Source organism: Phyllostomus hastatus, unplaced genomic scaffold (assembly GCF_019186645.2).
Source record: "Phyllostomus hastatus isolate PE091 unplaced genomic scaffold, TTU_PhHast_1.1 phas_scaffold_12, whole genome shotgun sequence".
Taxonomy (NCBI): domain Eukaryota; kingdom Metazoa; phylum Chordata; class Mammalia; order Chiroptera; family Phyllostomidae; genus Phyllostomus; species Phyllostomus hastatus.
The window spans coordinates 21,288,735-21,309,775 of record NW_025334007.1 but is presented as its reverse complement, the minus strand read 5'-3'; positions in this window follow the sequence as shown (position 1 = coordinate 21,309,775).

Sequence of the window (21,041 nt, the reverse complement as noted above, 5' to 3'; positions counted from 1 at the left end):
TGTACCTGCTGTGTTTCCAGCCCACTCAAGCATGACATTCACGGGCACTTCCTCCAAACAGCCTGAGAAATGAAGGCAGCTGCAGCCCTCTTTGGAAACCCCAAAAGCGCAGCTCCTTCTCCTAGCGCACAGTGAATGCAGTCAAAATCGCAAATAATGAAGTAACATAGAAATGATGAGTTCTCATGGTTTCCGGCTTCTCTTCTGCGTTATGTCTTTAATTTCAGCTGGCGCTTGCTGGAACAGTCTCACACCCTGTGGCTCATCTGCACACAGACCCACCAATTTTTTTTTTTCAGCCAGGCCCAGAAATATGGACAGTTTGCTTCTTTCTAGCCAACAAACCACTTACAACACCCAAAACTGTCTGCCATTTCCACCACCCCCCCAATTTCATATTTCACCAGGACAGACTCCACTGACCTGTCTTTCCCCGCCCACGTGTTGTGCTGTTTTTCATGTCTTTTACTACTTCGGTTCCTTTGTTTTGGAAGAGGACCACGTTGGAAACACATTTCTAAAGGCGGGGGGGGGGGCGGTGGATTAGTGTCTCTCACTTTGAGGCCATCAGCTGTATGTATCCCCCCATCCCCAGCCCTGCCAGACGGTCCCCTGGTCCCCGCACAGATTTCACCGGTGGCCGTAATTACACTCACCGTCTGATTCCGTGCGCGATGAAAGTGCCATTAGAAGCGCAATTACTCGATAATCAGAGCTCTGCCCTGCAAGGGCGGCACACACTTTGCAAGGAATGTCTGTTGTTTTGTTTTGTTTTTTTTTTTCCTTTGCATTCACAAAGCAATTAGAGTCTTATGATAGTGGTTTGTAAAGAAAAGGGGGAAAAAAAGGGCTTTTGTTTGTCAGTGGAGCTGCTCTTCATTAGATACAGTTTTGTTTCTTTAGGTGACTATGTGTCAGTCTCCAAGCAGGGCCTTCCACAGCGTTGGCTGATGTTTCTCCTGCTTGGAAGTTACAAGGGCAACTCTTTTTTTTTTTTTTTCAATCCTTGTTCAAGTACAGTTTCCTGTCCTTTAGTCCCATCCCAGCCCCCCCCACCCATACCTCCCCACCTCCCATTTCCACCCCCCCCCCCCGTTTTTGTCCATGTGTCCTTTAAATCTGTTCCTGTAAACCCTTCCCATTCTCCCCTGAAATTCCCTCCCCTCTCCCCTCTGGTCACTGTCAGCCTGTCCTCTATTTCAGTGTCTTTGACTGTATTTTGTTTGTTTGTTTGTTTGTTTTGTTGATTAGGTTCCTGGTAAAGGTGAGATAGTATGGTATTTGTCTTTCACCTCCTGGTTTATTTCACTTAGCGTAATGCTTTCCAGCTCCATCCATGCTGTTGCAAAGGGTGGGGGTTCCTTCTTTCTTTCTGCTGCATAGAATTCCATTGTGTAAATGCACCATAATTTTTTGATCCATTCATTGACTGATGGGCACCTAGGTTGCTTCCAGCACTTGGCTATTGTAAATGGTGCTGCTATGAACATCAGGGTGCAAAGGTTCTTTTGTATTGGTGTTTTAGGGTTCTTAGGATATAGCCCCAGCAGTGGAATTGCTGGGTCAAAAGGCAGATCCATTTTAACAAAGCGACAGACAACAAGTGTTGGAGAGGGTGTGGAGGAAAGGGGACCCTAGTGCACTGTGGGTGGGACTGCAGACTGGGACAAGTGCAACTCTTTCCATTCTGGGTTTTCTTCAGAAACACTGAAGAGTGTGACATCTTTCGCAGGAAGGTTTTTACACTTAAACTGCCTATGTGAAGCAGTTGGCCAAGCAGTGCTGAAAACGTAGTCCCTTTTAGCATCTGAATTATTGCAATCAAGACCAACCAGCAGCTCTAGCCCAGCAGACACGTGGGCCAAGAGACACAGAGTCTGGAGGAAGCAAGGCCCACCTGAGAGTGCTGAGCAGGGTAATAAGACGGGCATCATAATTTGTAGTTTTAGATTGAACATTTCACCCAAGACATCCTAGGGTGTGCTGGGGTATGGTGGTGTTATGTCCCAGAATTACATGCTGATGCTTTTATAGTAGAAGGTTTTGTAATAAAAAAGGGGTGTTATTTGCTATGGACCCTGGGGTCTGGCTTGAATGGGGTTCAGGTGTTTGGAAAAAAACAACAACAAACCTATAAGATTATTGGCAAGACATCACTGAGAGAGTGAACAAGGGAGACCATGAGAATTCTTTCTTTTTGAATTGTATACTGTTTAAATTTTGTATATTTTTTTTCTCTAGGACAGCTCAGCGCCGTTTCTTCCCAAGTTCACCCAGAGGAGGCAGGGCCCGGCGGGCAAACGTTGACCCCGAAGTGCCAGGGTGCCCTGACGGAGGAGGCACACAACCCGGCATTCCGAGAAGACGTACGTAAGTTCTGTTCCTCGCGACCGGGAACACATGCCTTGCAAGCCGTTGGAACTTACGTGGAAAGGTACAATTTTGTGCCAGGAAGGCCGACATGGGACAGATAGGGGAGCTGAGGGTACCGCGTGAGAGGCCGGGACAAGCACAGAACACACGGGAACAAAAGTAGGAAAAAAAAAAAAATCAAGGGAACAAACTACCCCCCTGCCCCCGCCCCACGCACACACACTGCAGCAATGCTTATGACATCAGAGAACAAGGTGAACGCTCCGTGTTTCAGTGTTGGTACACCATTACTTCGCCTATAACACCTGTATTTTCTTTATTTGTTTATTCCTTGCATTTATTGGAGTGACACTGGCTCATGAAATCATACGGTTTCAGGGGTACCATGCTATAAAACGTCACCTGCACGTTGTATGGGGTGTTCAGCACCCCACGTCAAGTGTGTGGGGGGGAAAAAAAGAAAAAGAAAACAAAAGAGAACAAAACAGAGAGGATCCATGTGGTCAAAAATGACAGGGATTTTGCTTTCTTTTTAGAATTAATTTTATCTTAAAGTGAGGTTTAATTTTAATACAATCAGCGTAACTCTAAATTTTATTTTGAGCATGTCTTACTTTACTATTACCATTTTCAAGTCAATTGTATTTCAAATGTTACCTTTCAATTCACTTTTAGGTTAAATTTTCATGTGTAATAAAGTTGAAAAGGCTCTAAGCAAAACAGAAATAGTGGTAGAAACACAAACAAAATAGAAATGGAATAGAAACAAAACTTCAGTAGGATTGGAAATGACAAGAAAATGTGCCCCTGAATCTCATACGAAACGTAAATAAGAGATAGAACTTCAAAGCAGCTGTGTTGATAAAGGAAATAATGCAATAATGTGAATTCCAGTCCCCCTACCTGTAAATATGTGTTCACAGTCCACTCACTCACAGAACAATGGTGTTACCCAGGCTGACAGAAGTACATTTCTGAGACCTGAACGGTGTTATAGAAATTTAATTAATTGAATTAGTAATTAAAAAGCTTCCCCTCAAGAAAATGCTAGGTTCGGGAGTTTCCAAAGGTAGCTAAACATTCCAGCATTATCTAAATTTCTCCAGGCAACACTCCCAAACTATGTAGGAAGCCAGTCATATTTTTATCCCTAAATCCGATAAAGAAAGCATAGGAAGAAAGTTACAGAATGATCTCACTCTTGGTGACAAAACATCCCAAATTCCAAAATATTTGCAAAATAAATTACGTAAGCCATGAAATCCATTTGGTTTATATTGGGGGCGGGCGGAGGTTCAACCTGAATTTGCGATGATCCATGAACTATCAACCTATTAAGAGAGAGAAGAAAACTAAATAAAGTACACTTCTCAAATCAATTGATTCACAAAACAATAAAACTGGAGCCTATTTGTTCATGATTTAACACGCTCAGAGAAAATCAAAACCTCCTTCCTCTAATAGACTTTCTACAAAGAACCTTTTGCACAGCACGGTAAGGAGCAAAATTTTGAAAGCAGTCTCTTCAAAGTCAGGGGGAGTTTAAGATGAACTATCATCACCATCTCTAACCACCACAACCTTGGCTGTTGTAGCCAGGACAGTTCCACCATAAAAAGAACAAAACGTACCAGAATTGTCAAGAAAAGTGATCATATTATTTGCAGGTACAATTTACTATATGTGTATAAACAAAACAGTAAAACCTAAACAACTTCTAAATAAAACATAGAAGTAATAAGAGTTTAGCAAATTGAGATTTACAAAAGCATTAAACAAAGCCGATGCCGTTGCAATACATCCACACAAAAAAATATTTTGAAATATAATAAAAATATTTACAAGAACAAGAAAAAATAAGGGCCCTAGAACTACTTTCCGAAAAGACATACAAGAATACGTAAAAGCATGCAACTCCTGTGTCCCGTTGACAGACACACCCAAAGAATATTCAAGACAGATGCCGTATGCAAAGTTTGAAAAGTGTGATAGTATAAAGATGCCTACAGAGGTGGACCAAATACTTTCTCTCCCTCTCTCCCTCTCTCTCTCTCTCTCTCTCTCTTTCTTTGAGCCATCTTCCCACTTTCCTCACAGCCCCTGCAGCATGCTTTTGAAGGAAGCAGACTTGAGCAAAACTTCCACGCAGCTGGTCAACACTGGGAAAATCCATTGGAGGAGGAGAACATCACGCCGAGACCAGCCCTGGAGGTTTCAGGTTTACTTGAACAGAAAATACTCTGGTGCGCATGCCGTGTGCTGTGGGTGCCGGGACTGCAAACGCTCCGTGGGAGGCAGGCCGCCGTGGCACAGGTCTGTGGGAAAATAACGCCCAGCTCAATTAGTCTCTGCGACAGCTGGCTAGCCATAGTGAGCGGACCGATGAGGATTAGGCAGCAAGATAGGAAAGGGGAAACCTTCAGCTTTTTAGAAGGAAAGGTAAGGAAGCAACTGCATGTAGGACCAGGTAAAGGAATAGGATGTCTTCCCCACCCCCGAGCCAACAGCAGAAACCAGGAGGGAAAATACGGATGCCCTTTTTTTTTTTTTTTACATGAAAACGAAGAGCTCGTCTGGCTCAAGAGTGCAGTAAGAGCGTGGAAACTCAAGAGGGACTTGGAGAGGACGTATCTGCTAGGAGGACCCGACAGATGACACATAAAAAGTCCTACCTGGGGCTGGGAACCAAAGTGTCGTTGCAGGTTCGATTCCCAGTCAGGGCACAGGCCTGGGTTGGAGGCCACGGCCCCCAGCAACCTCACATGGATGTTTCTCTCTCTCTCTCTCTTTCTCCCTCCCTTCCCTCTCTAAAAATAAATAAATAAATACAATCTTTAAAAAAGAAGTCCTACCTGTCCACTTGAAAACACAATGCCATCACAGGCCAATGGGTGAAAGATGAAAACCTTCGTGCAACGGAATTCTAAAACGATCTTGTTATTTTTCGGTGAGAACAACGTCACGTCCATCTGATCAGGATCTATGGTAGTTTTTTTTTTAATGGAATAATATAGAATTGAACTAAGAACCCACATAAGAGAAGCCATTGGGTGTCAGCAAAGCATGAGAGTTCTTGACCCCCAACAGGTCCATGGTCTTCAAACACAACGTGCTTTTGGAGGGAGCAGGGTGGGGTCTTCCTTATCTCTTCCTGCATCCTTGTGAACCTGGGTTGGACTTTAGGCAGGGCGGGGCCCAAGTGGGTTTACAGAGGTGAGTACGAGAAACACGGAGTTGATTCTTGTAGGAATATGTCTTTTATTTAAAGATTTTATTTATTTATTTTTAGAGAGGGAAGGGAGAAAGAGAGAGAGAGAGAGAGAAACATCCATGTGCGGTTGCTGGGGGCCGTGGCCTGCAACCCAGGCATGTGCCCTGACTGGGAATCGAACCTGCGATGCTTTGGTTTGCAGCCCGCGCTCCATCCGCTGAGCCACGCCAGCCAGGGCTGTGTGAATGTGTCTTAAGGATCACAGGATGCTGATGTAGATTTGCTGTGCAAGGCTTTGCTGTTTCCATTTGGTCCGAGGCACAGGGAGGGGGGCTCCAGGCTGGTGAAAAGGATGCTGAGTGCTTGTGGGGGGGGCGCTCAGACAAAAGCCAGACCCCGGAGGGGGCTGCAGGGAGCCCCCCCAAAGGCCTCTGGGTTCCCCAGGCCGGTGGTCGTGCGTGAGACAAAGCCATTCAAAGACACACCCACCCAGCCCAGCATGGGGGCCCCCCAGCCTGGGAGGGGAGCCGGGTGTGTCTTCCTGGTGAGCCCCACCTGCTCGCCCAGGACGAGCTTCTGCAGGAAGTCAGCGATCTGGGGGGCTTTGCAGGCGGAACCGGGGCCCGCGGGTCCACCGGGGCCTGGGTCTGGTTCTTCTCCCACACTGAGGGGGGCTTCCACGGCAGCCTGAGTTCGACCCCACCCATCGTGGGAAAGAAGGCTTCGGCGCGGCCTGGGACAGTGCTCAGGCACCGCGCTGGTGTCACAGCTTTAGGAGATGCCCAGCGCCCTTGCCCTAGTTCTTGGCCACCCCCCAAGGGAACCAGGGGCCCAGGCCCCTTGTGGCAGAGCCACAGGGTCCTGGTCGGAAGCACAGCCCCGAGAGAGGGAGGGGGGAAGGGAGGTGTGAGAGGCCACGGAGGCAGGGTGACCAAGCAGTGGACAGCAGCCTCTACCTCGGTGGATCATTCGGACCAACCTGGCTGCTCACGGTGGCTGAGCAACAAGGAGTTAAGGTGAGAACACGGTGCTGGCTGGTGTCAGGGGGCTGAGGGGTGGCAGAGGGGCTTCTGAGGTCACACCTGGAGAAGCGGTCAGGGGGGTACTGCAGGCTGGAAGAAGGGGGGTCCCCGGGGCTGTTCCGTGCAAACCCTGTGGGAGAAGAGACAGATCAGGGAAGCCACCGATGTCAGTCGACCGTCGTACTATTTTAAATACAAACAACGGTAAACCTCCTCCGGCCCCACCGTGTGGAGTGGGGGCGGGGGGGCGGGTGTCTAACCCGCGGCCTCACAGGCCGCACGTAGTCCAGGACGGCTAGGAATGTGGCCCGACACAAAATCGCAAATTTACTTAAACGTGGTTTTTTGCTCATCGTTTTTCCATGAGTGTCTGCGGAGTTAACGGGTGGCGCAGGACAACTCTTCTTCTTCCAGGGCGGCCCAGAGACGCCAAGAGGTCGGACAGCCCTGCTCGGCCAAAAATAAAAAGGGAGTTCCTTTCTACGCGTACCCCCCCAGCCCCCCACCCCTCCAACCCTGCCAAGTCCCAACCCAATCTGGGGCTTCCCTGTTTTTGAGATTTGAAACAAGAGCTCTCCCTTCTGTCCAGCCCCCTGCCACCCTCATCACCAGTGGTGCCGGCTTTCGCTCTTCTCTCTCGCAGCGCCCCCCTTGCCGCCACTGACCACATCCTGTGGGGCTGGCTGTTATCAGCTCCTGCCAAGGCAGGCTCTCCTTCCCTTCTCTCTGCGGCCCGTCCGCGCGCCCCGACCGCACGGGGCCCAGCCTGTCGCAGCCTGCCTGAGGCCTGCTCTCTGCAGCTCACCGCACCCTCGGTGGGTCCGACAGACGGATGTTTCTTATGGTCACGGCGGCGGGGGGGGCGGGGGGGGACGCCCCAAAGTGTTCCTTCTCCGTCATGGGGAACACTTCGTTGGGTGCCCGCTTCCGGATTCTTCCAAACCAAGGAGCACCCTCTCCCATGCCCAGGGGCCTGGACTTACCACCCGACGACGCTTTAGGAAAAAGTGCGTTGTCCAGCGGTGTAGACCAACGTGTTTCCTCTGCTCCCAGGGCTCAGCAAGGCCGCAGAGGATGGAGAGAGGTGCATATAGGATAATTACAACCCAGAAGTGGGGGTGGGGGCGGAACACGGGAATAGCGCCTCCTCTACAGAGAACTGCCGGAGGGAGGCAGAGGAAGCCCAGGACGGGAGAACGCGCCTGTGGTCCCTGGCAGATGTCCAGGCCATGCCCCTGGAATGAATGAACGCACCCAGCATTTTAGACACGGCCAGGAGCTCTACAAAACAATCGCCTTTTGTCCTCCACAAGCACCAGTTCCTCGAGGTTTAACACCCTGCGTGGTCGCTGACAAGCCAGCACTGCTACCTTAGGAGTCAGTCAAGTCCGTAGCTGACACTGGGGTCACCTGTTGTGTTGCACAGCCTGTGGGTTCTGAGGAATGGAGGAAGAAGCCCACCCACCATCCCAGCATCACACAGACTCCTTTGTTTTTAAGAGAAATGTATTTTTATTGATTTTAGAAAGACCGAGAGAGAGAGGAAGAGAGAGGGAGACATCAATTTGTTGTTCTACTTACTGATGCATTCGTTGTTTTTTTTCTTGCATGTGCCCTGACTGGGGATCCAATTCACAACACTGGCCCAGCGGGACGATGCTCTAACCCACGGAGCTGCCCAGCCAGGGCCGGTGCAGGATAATTCCTGTCTCCTAAGAAGCCATTCCCTTCGCCTCCTAAGAATCCATCCCCTCTACTTGGGATCCCACCCCCCTCCCTCCCCAAGCAAGAGTCCCAGCAACCAGTCCTCTCCCATTCTCTCGACGGTTTTTGCCTTTTGCTTGTTTTGAAATTTTAACCTGGACCCGCGTGGGCCCGCTGCCGCAGCTCGCCGCTGGGAACACACACAATGCTGAGTCTCACACTGTCCATCTTCATTCCTGTCACTGCTTGGGGCTGGCACGGGACGCTGCGTCCTCGCTCCGCCAGACTGTGGGCCGTCTGCCCGCCACGGGCACTTTTGCCAGCGCGGCAGATGGACACCTTGGCCGCGTCACAAGCCCCGCTGCGTGGGGGTCTGTTGTTGGGGCTGCCCCTTACCCGGGGCATATGGAAATTCCGTACGAGTCGGGAATAGGGTCAGGAGAAATAGGGCCCAGAAAGTGACGATGATGGCTTCATGTTGACGACCTGCTTCTTTTGATACGCGTTCTGGCCAACGCAGGGATTTCAGAGAGCAGATGCTCTTTTCTTTTTTTTTTTTTTTAAATCAAAGTCAAATGCACATAATATGTCATGGACCATTTTCGAGGGTATGTTTCAGTGGTTGGTACTGAGTACGCACACAGTGTTGCGCCACCGTCGCCCCTGTCTAGCTCCACGTCATCTTGTCTCCCCCAAAGGACACCCCACACCCGTGAATAATCACCCTGCCTCCTGCTCTCCAAGCCCCTGGCAACCGCGAATCTGCCTCCTCGCTCTCTGCACTTGTCCACGGAAGGCACTTTGTTTTTGCAGCCATTCGCCACCCATGACTCACAACATGATTGCCCTGTGCCTCCCCGGTCCTCGATATACACGCACGACGAAAATCATGACATGTCACCTGGTCGTCGGCCTATGTGTGGGCAGACAGCCCCACAGGGACAGAGGATGGGCCATAACTCAACCTGTAAATGTGCCTATTCGAGTGACCAGGGGATATTTGTAGAGGGCACGGTTACGGAAACTGGGATCAGGGAGACGTGTGACTGGCAAACGTCATTGCGGTCATTGTCCTTGAACTTGAACCAGGACCACGGCAGTCAGAGGAGCCTGGTGGACAGGCATATAACATCCCTGACTGTGTTACCCATCATTTGAACCTGTGTTCCACCTCTGATCTTTGGGCTCTGCATGGACGACCCACACAGAACACCTGACTTGAACAGAGGCATCCCTTGAGGGGACAGGGGCCCGTGACGGGAGGGCGGCCCTGCTAGAAAAAAAGACAGGCCAGGACAAGCAGAGGGGATTCGATGAAACGCAGAAGCAGGTCTGCAGGCAGCAGACGCAGGAGAAGACGGAGAAGTGTGGTCGAGGAGCACAATGGCTGGTGACACGAGGGGTGGAAGAGTTGAGATGAGGAGGTGGCAGGAACATCTGGTCAACCCGAGCCCAGAGGGTGCCATCTCCATGGGGTGGGCGTGCAGCCTCCCCTGAAGGTGCAGAGTGTGGGGACATACGGGGTGTCCGCGAGGAGATAAAGGACGAGGGAAATGGAGCTCACTGGGCGAGGCCACGGGCCACGGGGTTTCTGAGACGGGCTTTGGAGCGAGCAGCCGTTTCCTCTGCCAACCTCAGTCCCTGACGTGACTCCGCTATAGTTTCCATCACATCCAGATGTTCCCAGTCCGCTGGGGGTCCTGTTGGAATATGAATTCTGACAGGCATTGTGGGGCGCCCTCCAAGCCCAGAGACCCGTCAGGCAGGGATGGACTCCGGGATCCACGATTTTCACCTGCCAGTCAACTGACCACAAGCATGGGCTTCTCAGGCCACCCATGGAGACACCGTGGAATAGATCCCACGGATCCCAATATCAGAGGAATTATCGGAGAGTTTGGAGACAGGATGCACAGTTGGATTCTTGCTTTCTCTGGTCCTTTAGGAAAAAAAGACTTTATTTATTTATTTTTATTTACTTTTTTAAAAAGATTTATTTATTTATTTTTAGAGAGGGAAGGGAGGGAGAGAGAGAAAGAGAGAGAGAGAGAGAGAAACATCCATGTGCGGTTGCTGGGGGCCGTGGCCTGCAACCCTGGCATGTGCCCTGGCTGGGAATCGAACCTGCGACGCTTTGGTTCACAGGCCGCACTCAATCCACTGAGCTACGCCGACCAGGGCTGTTTATTTATTTTTAGAGAGAGGGGAAAGGAGAGACAAAAAGTAGGAGAGAAACGTCAATGCATGACAGAAACACCAATTAGCTGACGCTAGCACGCCCCCTCCTACTGGGGACATGGCCCGCCACCCAGGCGTGAGCCCTGCCTGGGAATCGAACCGGCGACCCTTCGGTAGGCCAGTGCTCCATCCACTGAGACAGAGCTCTGTTCCTTGCTTGATGCTGGCCTAAACCAGAATCACCCCTGGGAATGGTCATTATGGGATATTGCCCAGTGCCTGAAACTAGGGTGAGAGGGAATGAACACGTTTTGTTGGAGAGGAAGGTATGAGTCTTCTTGCAAGACTACAGATTGGAGACAGTTCAGTGCTCCGTCATTGAGCCAGAGGGAGAAAGACGTCTTCCCCTTTGGGTTCCTCCATCGGCAGAAGGCCTTGAGGTTGAGAGTGTTTGGGGTTGGGATCGTTTTTCTCGGCCAGGTAGAGGCAGCCGTCATGATCCCGGTGGGTTGCTGCCTCTGTCTTCTCTGACGGAGCCTTCTAGACCAGTGGCTTCTAACCCAGGGGGTGTGTCCCCAGGGAAGAGAAAAAGATCCATGGAAATATGGAAAAACATGAGAACTCGTACTCGCTTAGGTTTTATTTACCACATGGAAGAAAATAAGCTTTCTGAGCATGGAATATGGTATGAGCATGGTGCATGGCCTTGAAAGTTTTATAATATTGTACGTAAAGCATTTTTTTTTCTTGGATTTCGATTTCAGCAACTCGCTTCCTGTTCCTGTCTCTCACCAAACGGTCGAGATTTTTGTTTTATTTTCGGTAGCCCCCACCCACACCCAAACTGTGTTTTCAAGCAAGGATTTTTAGCGCTTCCATATTTTTTTTTTAATTTCAGTGGGGACTTTTGGAGAACTGAAAGTCAGACGTCTAATGCGTCTTGACTGGTCTCTTCATCCTGTTTACGACAGGGCGTGCCGATTTTCGGAGAGTCGACTGGGACACTTATGACGTTGTTCATGTCATCCCCTTGGAGAAAGGAAACCTAAAGAAGACTGAAGATCGCTTGATATGAATTAGTATGGAAATGCTTTTGTAGTTGATCCTATGTCACTGTGGACCGTTTGCAAAACTGGAATAAGCACACAGAACTGACTTCCCAGGGAGAGAAGTACAAGGCTGGTAGTTCGGCCCAACGTGAGGCTTGATAGAGTCCCTTCCGGATCAACCCTGTCTTGGTCATCTCCTCCTGCGTCGCCCCCTTTCTCAGCGATGCCTGGGTTCTGAGGGGTGCGGGGGAGCTGATGTGCCTTCCAGGAAGGAGAGCCAACGGGCCAGGTTGCCAGGCGCCGGCTGCCGCCGCCGCCCCAGGTCTTTCTGTCCCTGTTCCAGGAATTCCTGGGGGCAGCCGGCACGCACGGCTGCTGCTGTCGGTGGCTGGAGAGCGCCACGGCCTTGCCCAGGGCAGATGGCGCTTCTGGCTCCCCTTGTCCTGGAGTTGCGCCCTGTGGTGAGTGGCTGTCGTATCTCCCACCCCGTCGTACGACGTAATGCAGTCTGTCCTGTTCCCGGACCCGGCTGGGGGTGCGGTGGGTGATCCAACTCGCTCCCTGCATCGGTGGCACCGGGCTTTCGCCGGAGGTCGCCTCTCGCCGTCCCGACGAGGCTGGCGTGCAGGGGCAATGATACCCCCGTCGCTGCCAAGCAAGCCTGAGCATGCACGAGCGTACGCATGTGCTGACTAAAGCTAGACCCCCATGTTTCTCTCTGGGAGCCAAGGGCCAGATCGCCGCTTTCCCACGTGGGAGACGTCCGCCTCTTTGCCGAACCAGCCTCCCGCGCAGCCAGGGCAGCACACGCGGAAGAACACAGCACCCGGGAGGAAAAGGGCCAACTTGGAGGGATGGTGTCAGGCTCTCAGGGGTGGAAATAAGGAGGCGCGGCGAGGGGGCCCGCACCCTGTGCAGACCCTCGAGACTCCTCTACCTCCTAGAAGAATACAAAGCTTCAGCGGTTGACAGTATGGGCCTTGGAGGAGAGCAGAAGCAGTTCCCAGCGGGGCCCAGAGGTCTGTTCCTTCCGGAGCAAAGGCTGCATCTGTTCCCAGGGACGCCTGGCCATGTCTGCAGACAGAGCTGGTGGACACGACTCACGGAGACGTGCGCTGCTGGCTTCTAGCGGGTGGGGGCCGGGGGTGCTGCTCAACCCCTCACCGAGCATGAGACTCACGGCGTCAGGAAAGGATGCAGCCTCACCTGTCCGCAATGCTGAGGTTGAGAGCCGTTGCCTTTGAGTGAGAGATTCCGTCCACCTGTTCATCTTCGCGCCTGTCATCTCTACAGGTGTCATGTATCTGTGATCTATTATTGATCTGTCCATCTATCATCTGTCCATCCAACCATCCACTCGTCTTCATCTCTATTATCTCCGTATCTACCATCTATCTCTCCATGGTCGACTTCTCTATTAGCCATCTACCTACCTGCCATCTGTCTATCATTTACCTGTCTGTGTATGTGTGTACCTATCTTTCTATCATCCATCCATCTATCCGTCCTCATCTCTCTCATCTTGATATCTATCATCTACCTATGATCTTCTCTGATCTATTATTTATGTATTTTGTTTCTACCTGTCCGTCCATCCATCCACCCATCCATCTTCATCTGTATTATGTCTATATTTATCATCCACCTATCCATCCATCCATCCATCTCTCTATCTATATATCTACCTACCTACCTACATATCTATCGTTTATCTCACAGTGGTTCTCAGTCAAGAATGATTCTGCTTCTCATTAGCACAATTGTGGACATCTGGGGACATTCTTGATGGTCGCCCCTACTTGTGTGTGGGGGTACCATTGTTCTCTTGTGGGTGGAGCCCAGGGATGCCGCTCAGCACCCCAAAATGCACGGGAAAGTTCACCCCAGAGAGTCACCCTGTGCCCAATACAGTTGTGCCCAGGCTGAGAAACGCTGACCTAGATAAGAAACATCCAGAGAATCTTCAGAATCTGAAGACAGGCCTTCTCAGTCAACTTCTCCTGAGCCTTCCTGGTAATTTTACCTGCTCAAGTAATTTTACCTGTTTCTATCACAAATTGGTCTTACCTGCCTGACCAAACCAAGCATGCCTTGTAGCGATCACTCAGAGAAGAACAGATAGAAGCATTGAGGGGGGCCAACCAGTGTAATTGTGATGGTGCACAAGAACTTCAAGTGTACCAGGGTGTGTCCATCTCAGAGTGGGGACATTTGCGAGCACATAATTCCTTGAGGTGGAGGGTGTTGTCTTGTGCATTATCCAACACTTAGGGACATCTCCGGCCTGCATTGCATGCCAAGAGCAAACTGTCCTGGTGTCTGCTGGCATTGCTGAGCACCCCTTCGTAGAAAAAAAAATCACTCCTGATGGACAACCATCCCTGTAGGCTGCTTCCCCTAAGGGATCCGTTTGCTTCCTACAGAGAAAGCAAAACTCCTATCTGTGTCAAAGAAATCTCCGTTACATGTTCTGCATCCTGCTCCAGTTCCTTGGAAGAAATAAGAAGATCGCTTCCCCAGACAGACAGCGGCAGGCTGGAGGGCTGCCTTTGTGCATGAGCACCACTGGGGGCAGCTTTGAAAACTCCACCCCCCTCACCCACCCCACGGACCCCCCAGGCCAATGGAATCAGAGTCTCTGACACATTAGACTCCGAGGTTCATAGTTTATGAAGTCTCACCGAGGGACGGCAGCCAAGGTCAAGAATCTCTGCGCTAGGGAGTCGTGTCCTGCCAGGGCCAAACGGTAAACATCTCAGGTTTGTCGGGCAAGTGGGCCTCACGCTTCACGGTGGTCACGTGACAGCTGCCAGGGGCCATCAGCGAAACGGAGACCCTCCCTGTACCGTGCCTGCAACGTGGGCGGCGGACGACATTGGGCTGCTGGGTCCCGGCTGGCGTCGTGGATGGAACACTGATCGTCTGGGACGCACCTGCGCCTGCGAACCCCTCTCTCACGGAGCCCCAAGTTCCTGCGGCCACGTCGCCCGTTCCGGGGTTGCCTTTGGACATGAAGACACAGGAGGCTGTCACGGCGAAAGATCACGAAGAGACAGCGCCTGTCTGGGCTGCGGCTGAAGGGTTGGAGGTGGGAGAATCTTGGGGAACAGACAGACAGGTGGTACCTGAGAAGGTGACAGAGATGGTACGGAGCTGGTGGGCATAAGGGTGAGGCATCGTTGGCGTCTTTGTGGGTTCTTCTGCGTGGGACGGGGGGCCTGTTTCATGAGGCTGTGTCCTCTCTCTCTCTCTCTCTCTCTCTCACACACACACACACACACACACTCTTCTAAGCGAGGTATTGCTTCCTGTAATGAAGCAGCCACAGACTTTGTGGGCTACACCTCTCGCCGTTTCTCCGCTGTGTGAGTCATCGTACTGTTTGGGGGTGTCCCAGAGTCTGAGGTGGCTCTGCATAGATCTCCCCTGTGGGGGCAGCACTCTGGAACCCCCTAGCCTCACAGCACGCACACGTGCCTGGGAGGGAGAAAAGCATTTTAACGGAAGTTTCTATGGGTCCATGGGGCCTCCGTGAGGCATGGCCCTGTGGCCAGGGAATGCACCGAGGGGGCTGATAGGAACCTCCCTCGGAAGCCTGGAGTCCGCTGGGTTTGACCCCGAGCTCCTGGGTTCCTAGGGGGTCATCGCCTCCCCATGGGGACCAGTCAGGTGGCCCCTGACACCTCGATGGTTACGACCCAAGGCCCTAGAAGAGGCAGACATGTACCCACAAAAGCAGCCTGAGAGACTCAGCGAAGGAGTCACCCCCCTGCCCCACCCCCGTGTCGGGGACGGGCGGGGCCCGCGGACAGAGGTGCGTGTCCATCTGCGGCTCGATTTGTCCCGAGGGTGCCCACCTGCTGCGGCTCTGAGCGGGCGGGGCTGATGGACTCACTTCCCGCGCCAACCAGAGAGACATCGGTCAAGAATTATCCCTTTGATGGAGTTCAAATGGGCTGTCCGTGTACCCACTTCGCCATCTCCCTGTACCATCTAAGCTTGGTCTGGATTCCAAATGTAGTCTTTGTTGTTGTTGTTGTTTTTTTTAAAGTCTGTTCATACCCTCTTTATCACAGAAAAAAAGCAGACCGCTGCAAACTCAGGCGGGAAAGGAGGGAGAGGCACCGTGTCAGGGAGCTCCTGAGCGTCCCCCCAGTGAGGTGCGGGCTGCGCCTCCCGTCTCTGGGCTCAGGTGTCACGTGGACTTTAAGAAGCAGAGCTGAAGCCCTGGCTGGCGTAGCTCAGTGGATGTGTGACGTTCTAAATGCATGCAAAGTGATTGCATGCAAAGAGATTGCATGCAAAGCTGGTCCATCCAAAAATCTTAGGATACGTTTGAAAATAAGCAACATAACGCAATGACTGCCATGATTTTTAACTTCTATAGATTGGTTGAATGTTGTCTGTGATCTTTCCCATCTCTCCCCTTCTCTTTGGTTCCCTTTAGGTGCAGCCCTCAGTGAACTTATCTGGGGGACTGTAAGACATTGGTCCCATCTGGAGGGATCTCAGGGCCTCAGACAAGAACATACGTGTGGGTATCAGGAAAACTATAAGAGGGAGTTTCAAAATCAAGCAGTAGGGCAGGCTTTCCCACCGCCCCCCCCCCCCGCCAACCTATCCAAATTCAAATTGTAATTCTGCACCAGAATTCCAGGTCAAGTGTAAGTCCCAAGCATTTGGAAAAATTCCCCAAGCCGTGTTGACAATACTCAGTAATATATTTCCAATGTAATGTGGAATTGGTCATATCTACCAACACATTCCACGTCATTTAGGTTACATTCAGATTTTAGAAGGAATTTTGACCTCATATGAACCTCCCCACCTCCCCCCAATACCTTCTGCCCATGTCTACAAGCCTACAGTGAGATGCTTTTGCACTGCTTTGGTTAAATGCCGCGAGTCACGGCAAAGGTCACAGGAATTACAGTTTGGGTCATACCCATTAGTACACATGGTCAGGGGCGGCCATAGGTGAAGACTCCATAAATACAATCAGTGTGCAACCTCATTTCCCCCCAACACGCTTCTTGAAGGAGGAGTGTTTGCTTGTCAAGGATGTAGGAGAATCCAAGGGCCCACGTGGCTTCACGTTCTTTGAATTTCTCACCACGCACACTTCCTAGACGGGCCACAACAATGGTTCTCCTCGATGCCGTAGCTCTCCTTCAAAGGTTCTCTGCCCTGACCTCATCCCCGCTGGCCTTAAGAACCAGTGTTAAAACAAGAGCACGCCCCTAAGAGTTGTTCCTTATTCCCCACAGTGCGCACTGAGCTGTGAGTTCTATTCCTGATGACGGCTTTCCGTCAGCACGGAACTCATGCCCTGGCGTGTAACACTCCACGTCCCTTGAAATCAAGACGTTCTTGGTGAACGATCTCAAATAGCATTTCCATCGCCACTTTGATCACAGCCAAGAAACCGCCCTCCACAGGCCCTCATACGGCGGAAAATGAATGTGCCGGCAGAAGACCCGTCTCGCGTTACATAATCACAGTGATGCCACATTAGCCAGATCAGCCCTTGAGTTCTCTCCCCACAGCGCGGCGTGGATTAAGAGGGATCTTGGCCGGGAAACCATGGCACGCTCGCGTGTTCTGATTGGAGAAGGGTTTGGAAAGAGACCCTTCCCAGAGATGTCAGGAGGGCGTGCGTGCATGCTAGCTGGAGATGGTGACTTCTGGCACACCCGATTTTCAGACATGGTTTGATTGATGTTTTTGAGTCTTGTTTTAGGTTTTCTTAGGCGGAACTGGAGCGGGCTTTAGTCATAGGTGCTTCCCCTCTGCCCAGCACCGAACCGATAGGGTTTGGACGATGATGCCCAAAGCCTCCAACACTCATGAGCTGTCTCATCCTCCTAACTTGTGGGAACCGTAACTGTCCCTTGCTTGCATGAGTGACACCGATGGCTTCTGCTCACCCTTTCAGCGTCTTCCCACCTCCTGGGGGTATTTTCCTCTCACGCATGTGCTGGGTAGTAGGGCTTACAAGGGAACCAACCACCTGCACGTCTTGGTGATTCTTTTTCTGCGTAGCTGTCTTTACCCTCGTGGCCCACTCCAACTTCTAAACGCATCACCCCAGCCCAGAGCATTCCCTAGGCATTTCTGGGGTTCCTTCTTCTTTTTTAAAAATGTTATTTGCTGGTTTTAGAGAGACAAGGGAAGGAGAGAGAGAGAGAGAGAGAGAGGGAGAGAAACATCAATTTGTTGTCCTACTCATTGATGCATTCATTGACTGACTCTTGGATATACCCTGACCAGGGTTCGTACAACCTTGGCACATTGGGATGGTGCTCTAACCCACGGAGCGGCACAACCACGACCCAGTTCCTTCTACTTTTGCCGGAAACTCTCTGTAGGCAGGGAGCCGGGGACGACTGATCAGCCTTCCTGATACATGCCTGACCCCAAAGATCCTCACAGGCAAGCCCAAGGTCAACCCGTCATTTCCAGGATGACGTTTGACACTGGACAGGCAATGCGTTCGGCCCCAGCGTTCTGCGAGAGGCCATTTATCTTTGTCCGAGCGCTGCTTTCCTCCCGAGAGTCTGTTCTTCCTCATCTCACCAGACGCACCGATGTCTGAGATGTCTGAGTCATTAACCCAGGGATGGTTTCTGCTCTGATTGAACCTTAATGAGATTCAAGACACCGGATGCCCAACTGGGTTTTAGCCACCTTAGGAGAAAGTCTCACCTGAAGCAGTGGTTCCGGAGTGTCCCTGGTGATCAGGAACACCCACAGGGGCTGGGAAAACATGGTTCTGAGTCTGTGGGTCAGGTGGTTTGCGTTTGTTCGGAAGATCGGATTTGCAACTAGCTGACACCTAAGGTGCTGGTGCTGTAGTCCAGGGACCGCCTTTCAGAACCGTTGCCGTGGAAGCTCTCGTGACGTTCGTGGGTGGTGTGTGGGTTTGCTTTGTCATCAAAAGTGAAAACGCATCCCTGGCTGGCGTAGCTCAGTGGGTTGGGCGTGGGCTGCGAACCAAAGCATCGCAGGTTCGATTCCCAGTCAGGGCACATGCCTGGGTTGCAGGCCATAACCCCCAGCAACCGCACATTGATGTTTCTCTCTCTCTCTCTCTCTTTCTCCCTCCCTTCCTTCTCCAAAAATAAATAAATAAATAAATCTTTAAGAAAAAAAGTGCAAACACATTCAACTGCGTTAGATGAGTCTACCAAAGCACACTCTGATGCTACTGAGGTTCTATTGCTTTTCTAGTATGTTCTGTCGGCATTGTGCTGGAAGATTTAGGGTCAGAGCTGTGGCGTCGGCAGACTCCAGCTTAGTCCTGTTAACATGCATTCGAGAGGAAAACAAAACCCCCAGTGGTGCACGAGGGGTGGTCTCCCCTCTGAGAAGGCGATTGCCTCTTGGCAGGGACTAATTTGTGAGCTTTCTCTGTGTTTCCGTGAAAGAGCAGAATCAAGTGTGAAAGAATGGAGCATGTTCAGAAGCAACGGACAGAGGGCAAGAGGAGGTGGAGGAAAGAAAGACCCCACGTTGCAAATATTCACTTTGGGTTGGCTTTCCTCTTAGGGTTCGGGTGTGGAAACTAGGACCTCGTTGAGGACATTCTGACGTGGGAGTTGGAGTGTGCTCTGTGAGTGCGGATGGTCAGTAATCCTCTCAGTACATTCGGGAGAATTAGGAAGACTTTTTTTTGCAATCTACACTGACAGGGAGGCCTCGAGGAAGGCCAGCCTGCCATACGTTGACTGAAAAAAACAACCTTTAAATGGCTGTTTTGGGGGTTCAACTGTTGGGAACTGCCCTGCCTGGTATCAGAAGCTGTAACCCCCGCCTAGGCTAAGGCTAAGGGAACGCCCTTGGAACCGTAAGCCAGCAAAGAGACAAAAGCTTATCTCCCTGGCAGGAATGCTGCTTCTGCTGCTTCATTCAAAACTGAACCCCAAAGCTTGGTCAGTTAGCCAACAACGGGTAAGATTCCCCAAGGGGGAACGAACTAAGACAGGCACGATCACGTAGGAGGCCCCCCAAAAGAAGGACTTTGGGGGCTACAGCAAAAGGGGGTGATGGACCCTCGCTCCTCGGCTTTGACATAGCCTGAGTCCTTATTGTCTGGGAGAAAATCTCCTTATCTCTTGGCTGCCTTACTTCCCTCGCTCCACCTAAGCCTGAAACAATGACAGGGTGGTGCAGCTCTGTGCTGAAAAGGGCAGATTCCCCGGGTGATCAGGCCCAAGAAAGAACATGTAAATTACTGTGAAACCTGCTTTGTTTTGAATGCTCCCAGTTGAATGAGAAGGGTCCAAGGAGGAAGTTAGTTTGTTCCTCAAAGTCTTACAGCTCTTTGACCCCAACTCAAAATAGGCCCTCAGACTTCCTTGTTATCTATTGTTTGATCCTTACTTCCTAGCAATGAGTAAGGAGCTTTTACCTGAATTCTTATGCAAATGAAACCAATAAAAAGCCTCTCTGGAGGGGGAACAGGGTGCTCTCCCCACCAGGGAGGGTGGCCAAGGCGCTCCCCACCTGAGGACTGGCCCTGCTGCCCCTATCCCCCCACAGGACCTGGTTGTCTCTGTGCATGTTTTTCTCATGTTTCAACGAGCCATCCACAGCGTTCCGTGATCACTGCTGGCCGGGGACCCACGCATCATTCAACGTCTGCTAAAATGGTCCTTCTGAGACCTTCCGGAGCTAGCTACTCTAGAGCTAACCCAGGTGGCAAGCGCGAGGCCCGCGGGCTGAATCCGGCCCTTCACCTGGTTTTATCGGGCCCAGCACCTTGTTTCTGCCCGGCAGCAGCTCGGAGCTCTCGCTCCACTGTTGTTAAAGAGTCGTTACGTTCACACAGTCCTGAGATGACATTCGGCCCTTTGAAGGCCACCGCAAGGCTGAGGTGGCCCCCCCACCCTGTGAACATGAGTTTGATGCCCCTGTGTCTAGAGCCACTGACTGAGATTTGGTGGGGAGGGGAGTCCCCATTGAGGTGGAGTGGATGGTGGAGAGAAGGAACGAGAGAAGAGTCTACGGCAGGATACCATGCTTCTTGAGCGGGGTGCAGACCCTAAGGCGAGACATGATGTCCCGAGAAAGGTGTTTATATGACGAGTCTCCCCATGAAGACTTTCTCCCTGCTTTGGTTGCAGTGCGAGGGGTCGGTGGGGGGGGCACATATTTCATTCTAAGCTTCCTCTCCTGCTCCAACAATTCCATAGCGCTTGCCGTGGCTCAGTTGTCTTCCGGACCCTCCGTCTTTATTCCCGTATTCGCTCTGGCTATTTTCAACCTGCCCGAGGATTGCGTGCTCCTGTTATCGCTGAGGCCGCTGGGTCTGCAACTCTCTCCTAGGGCCTGGCGGGGAACGTGTCTCTTCTTATCAAGGGCCTCCCGGTGAAACGAGCCGGCGGTGCTAAAATTAGAAGCGGTGTCCGGTGACCCGGAGGAGGCGGGGACGCCGGCAGGCTGGAAGAAACAAGGTGTGCAAGGGGCAAATATAGAAGGCTGGGGACAGCACCGGGGACAAGA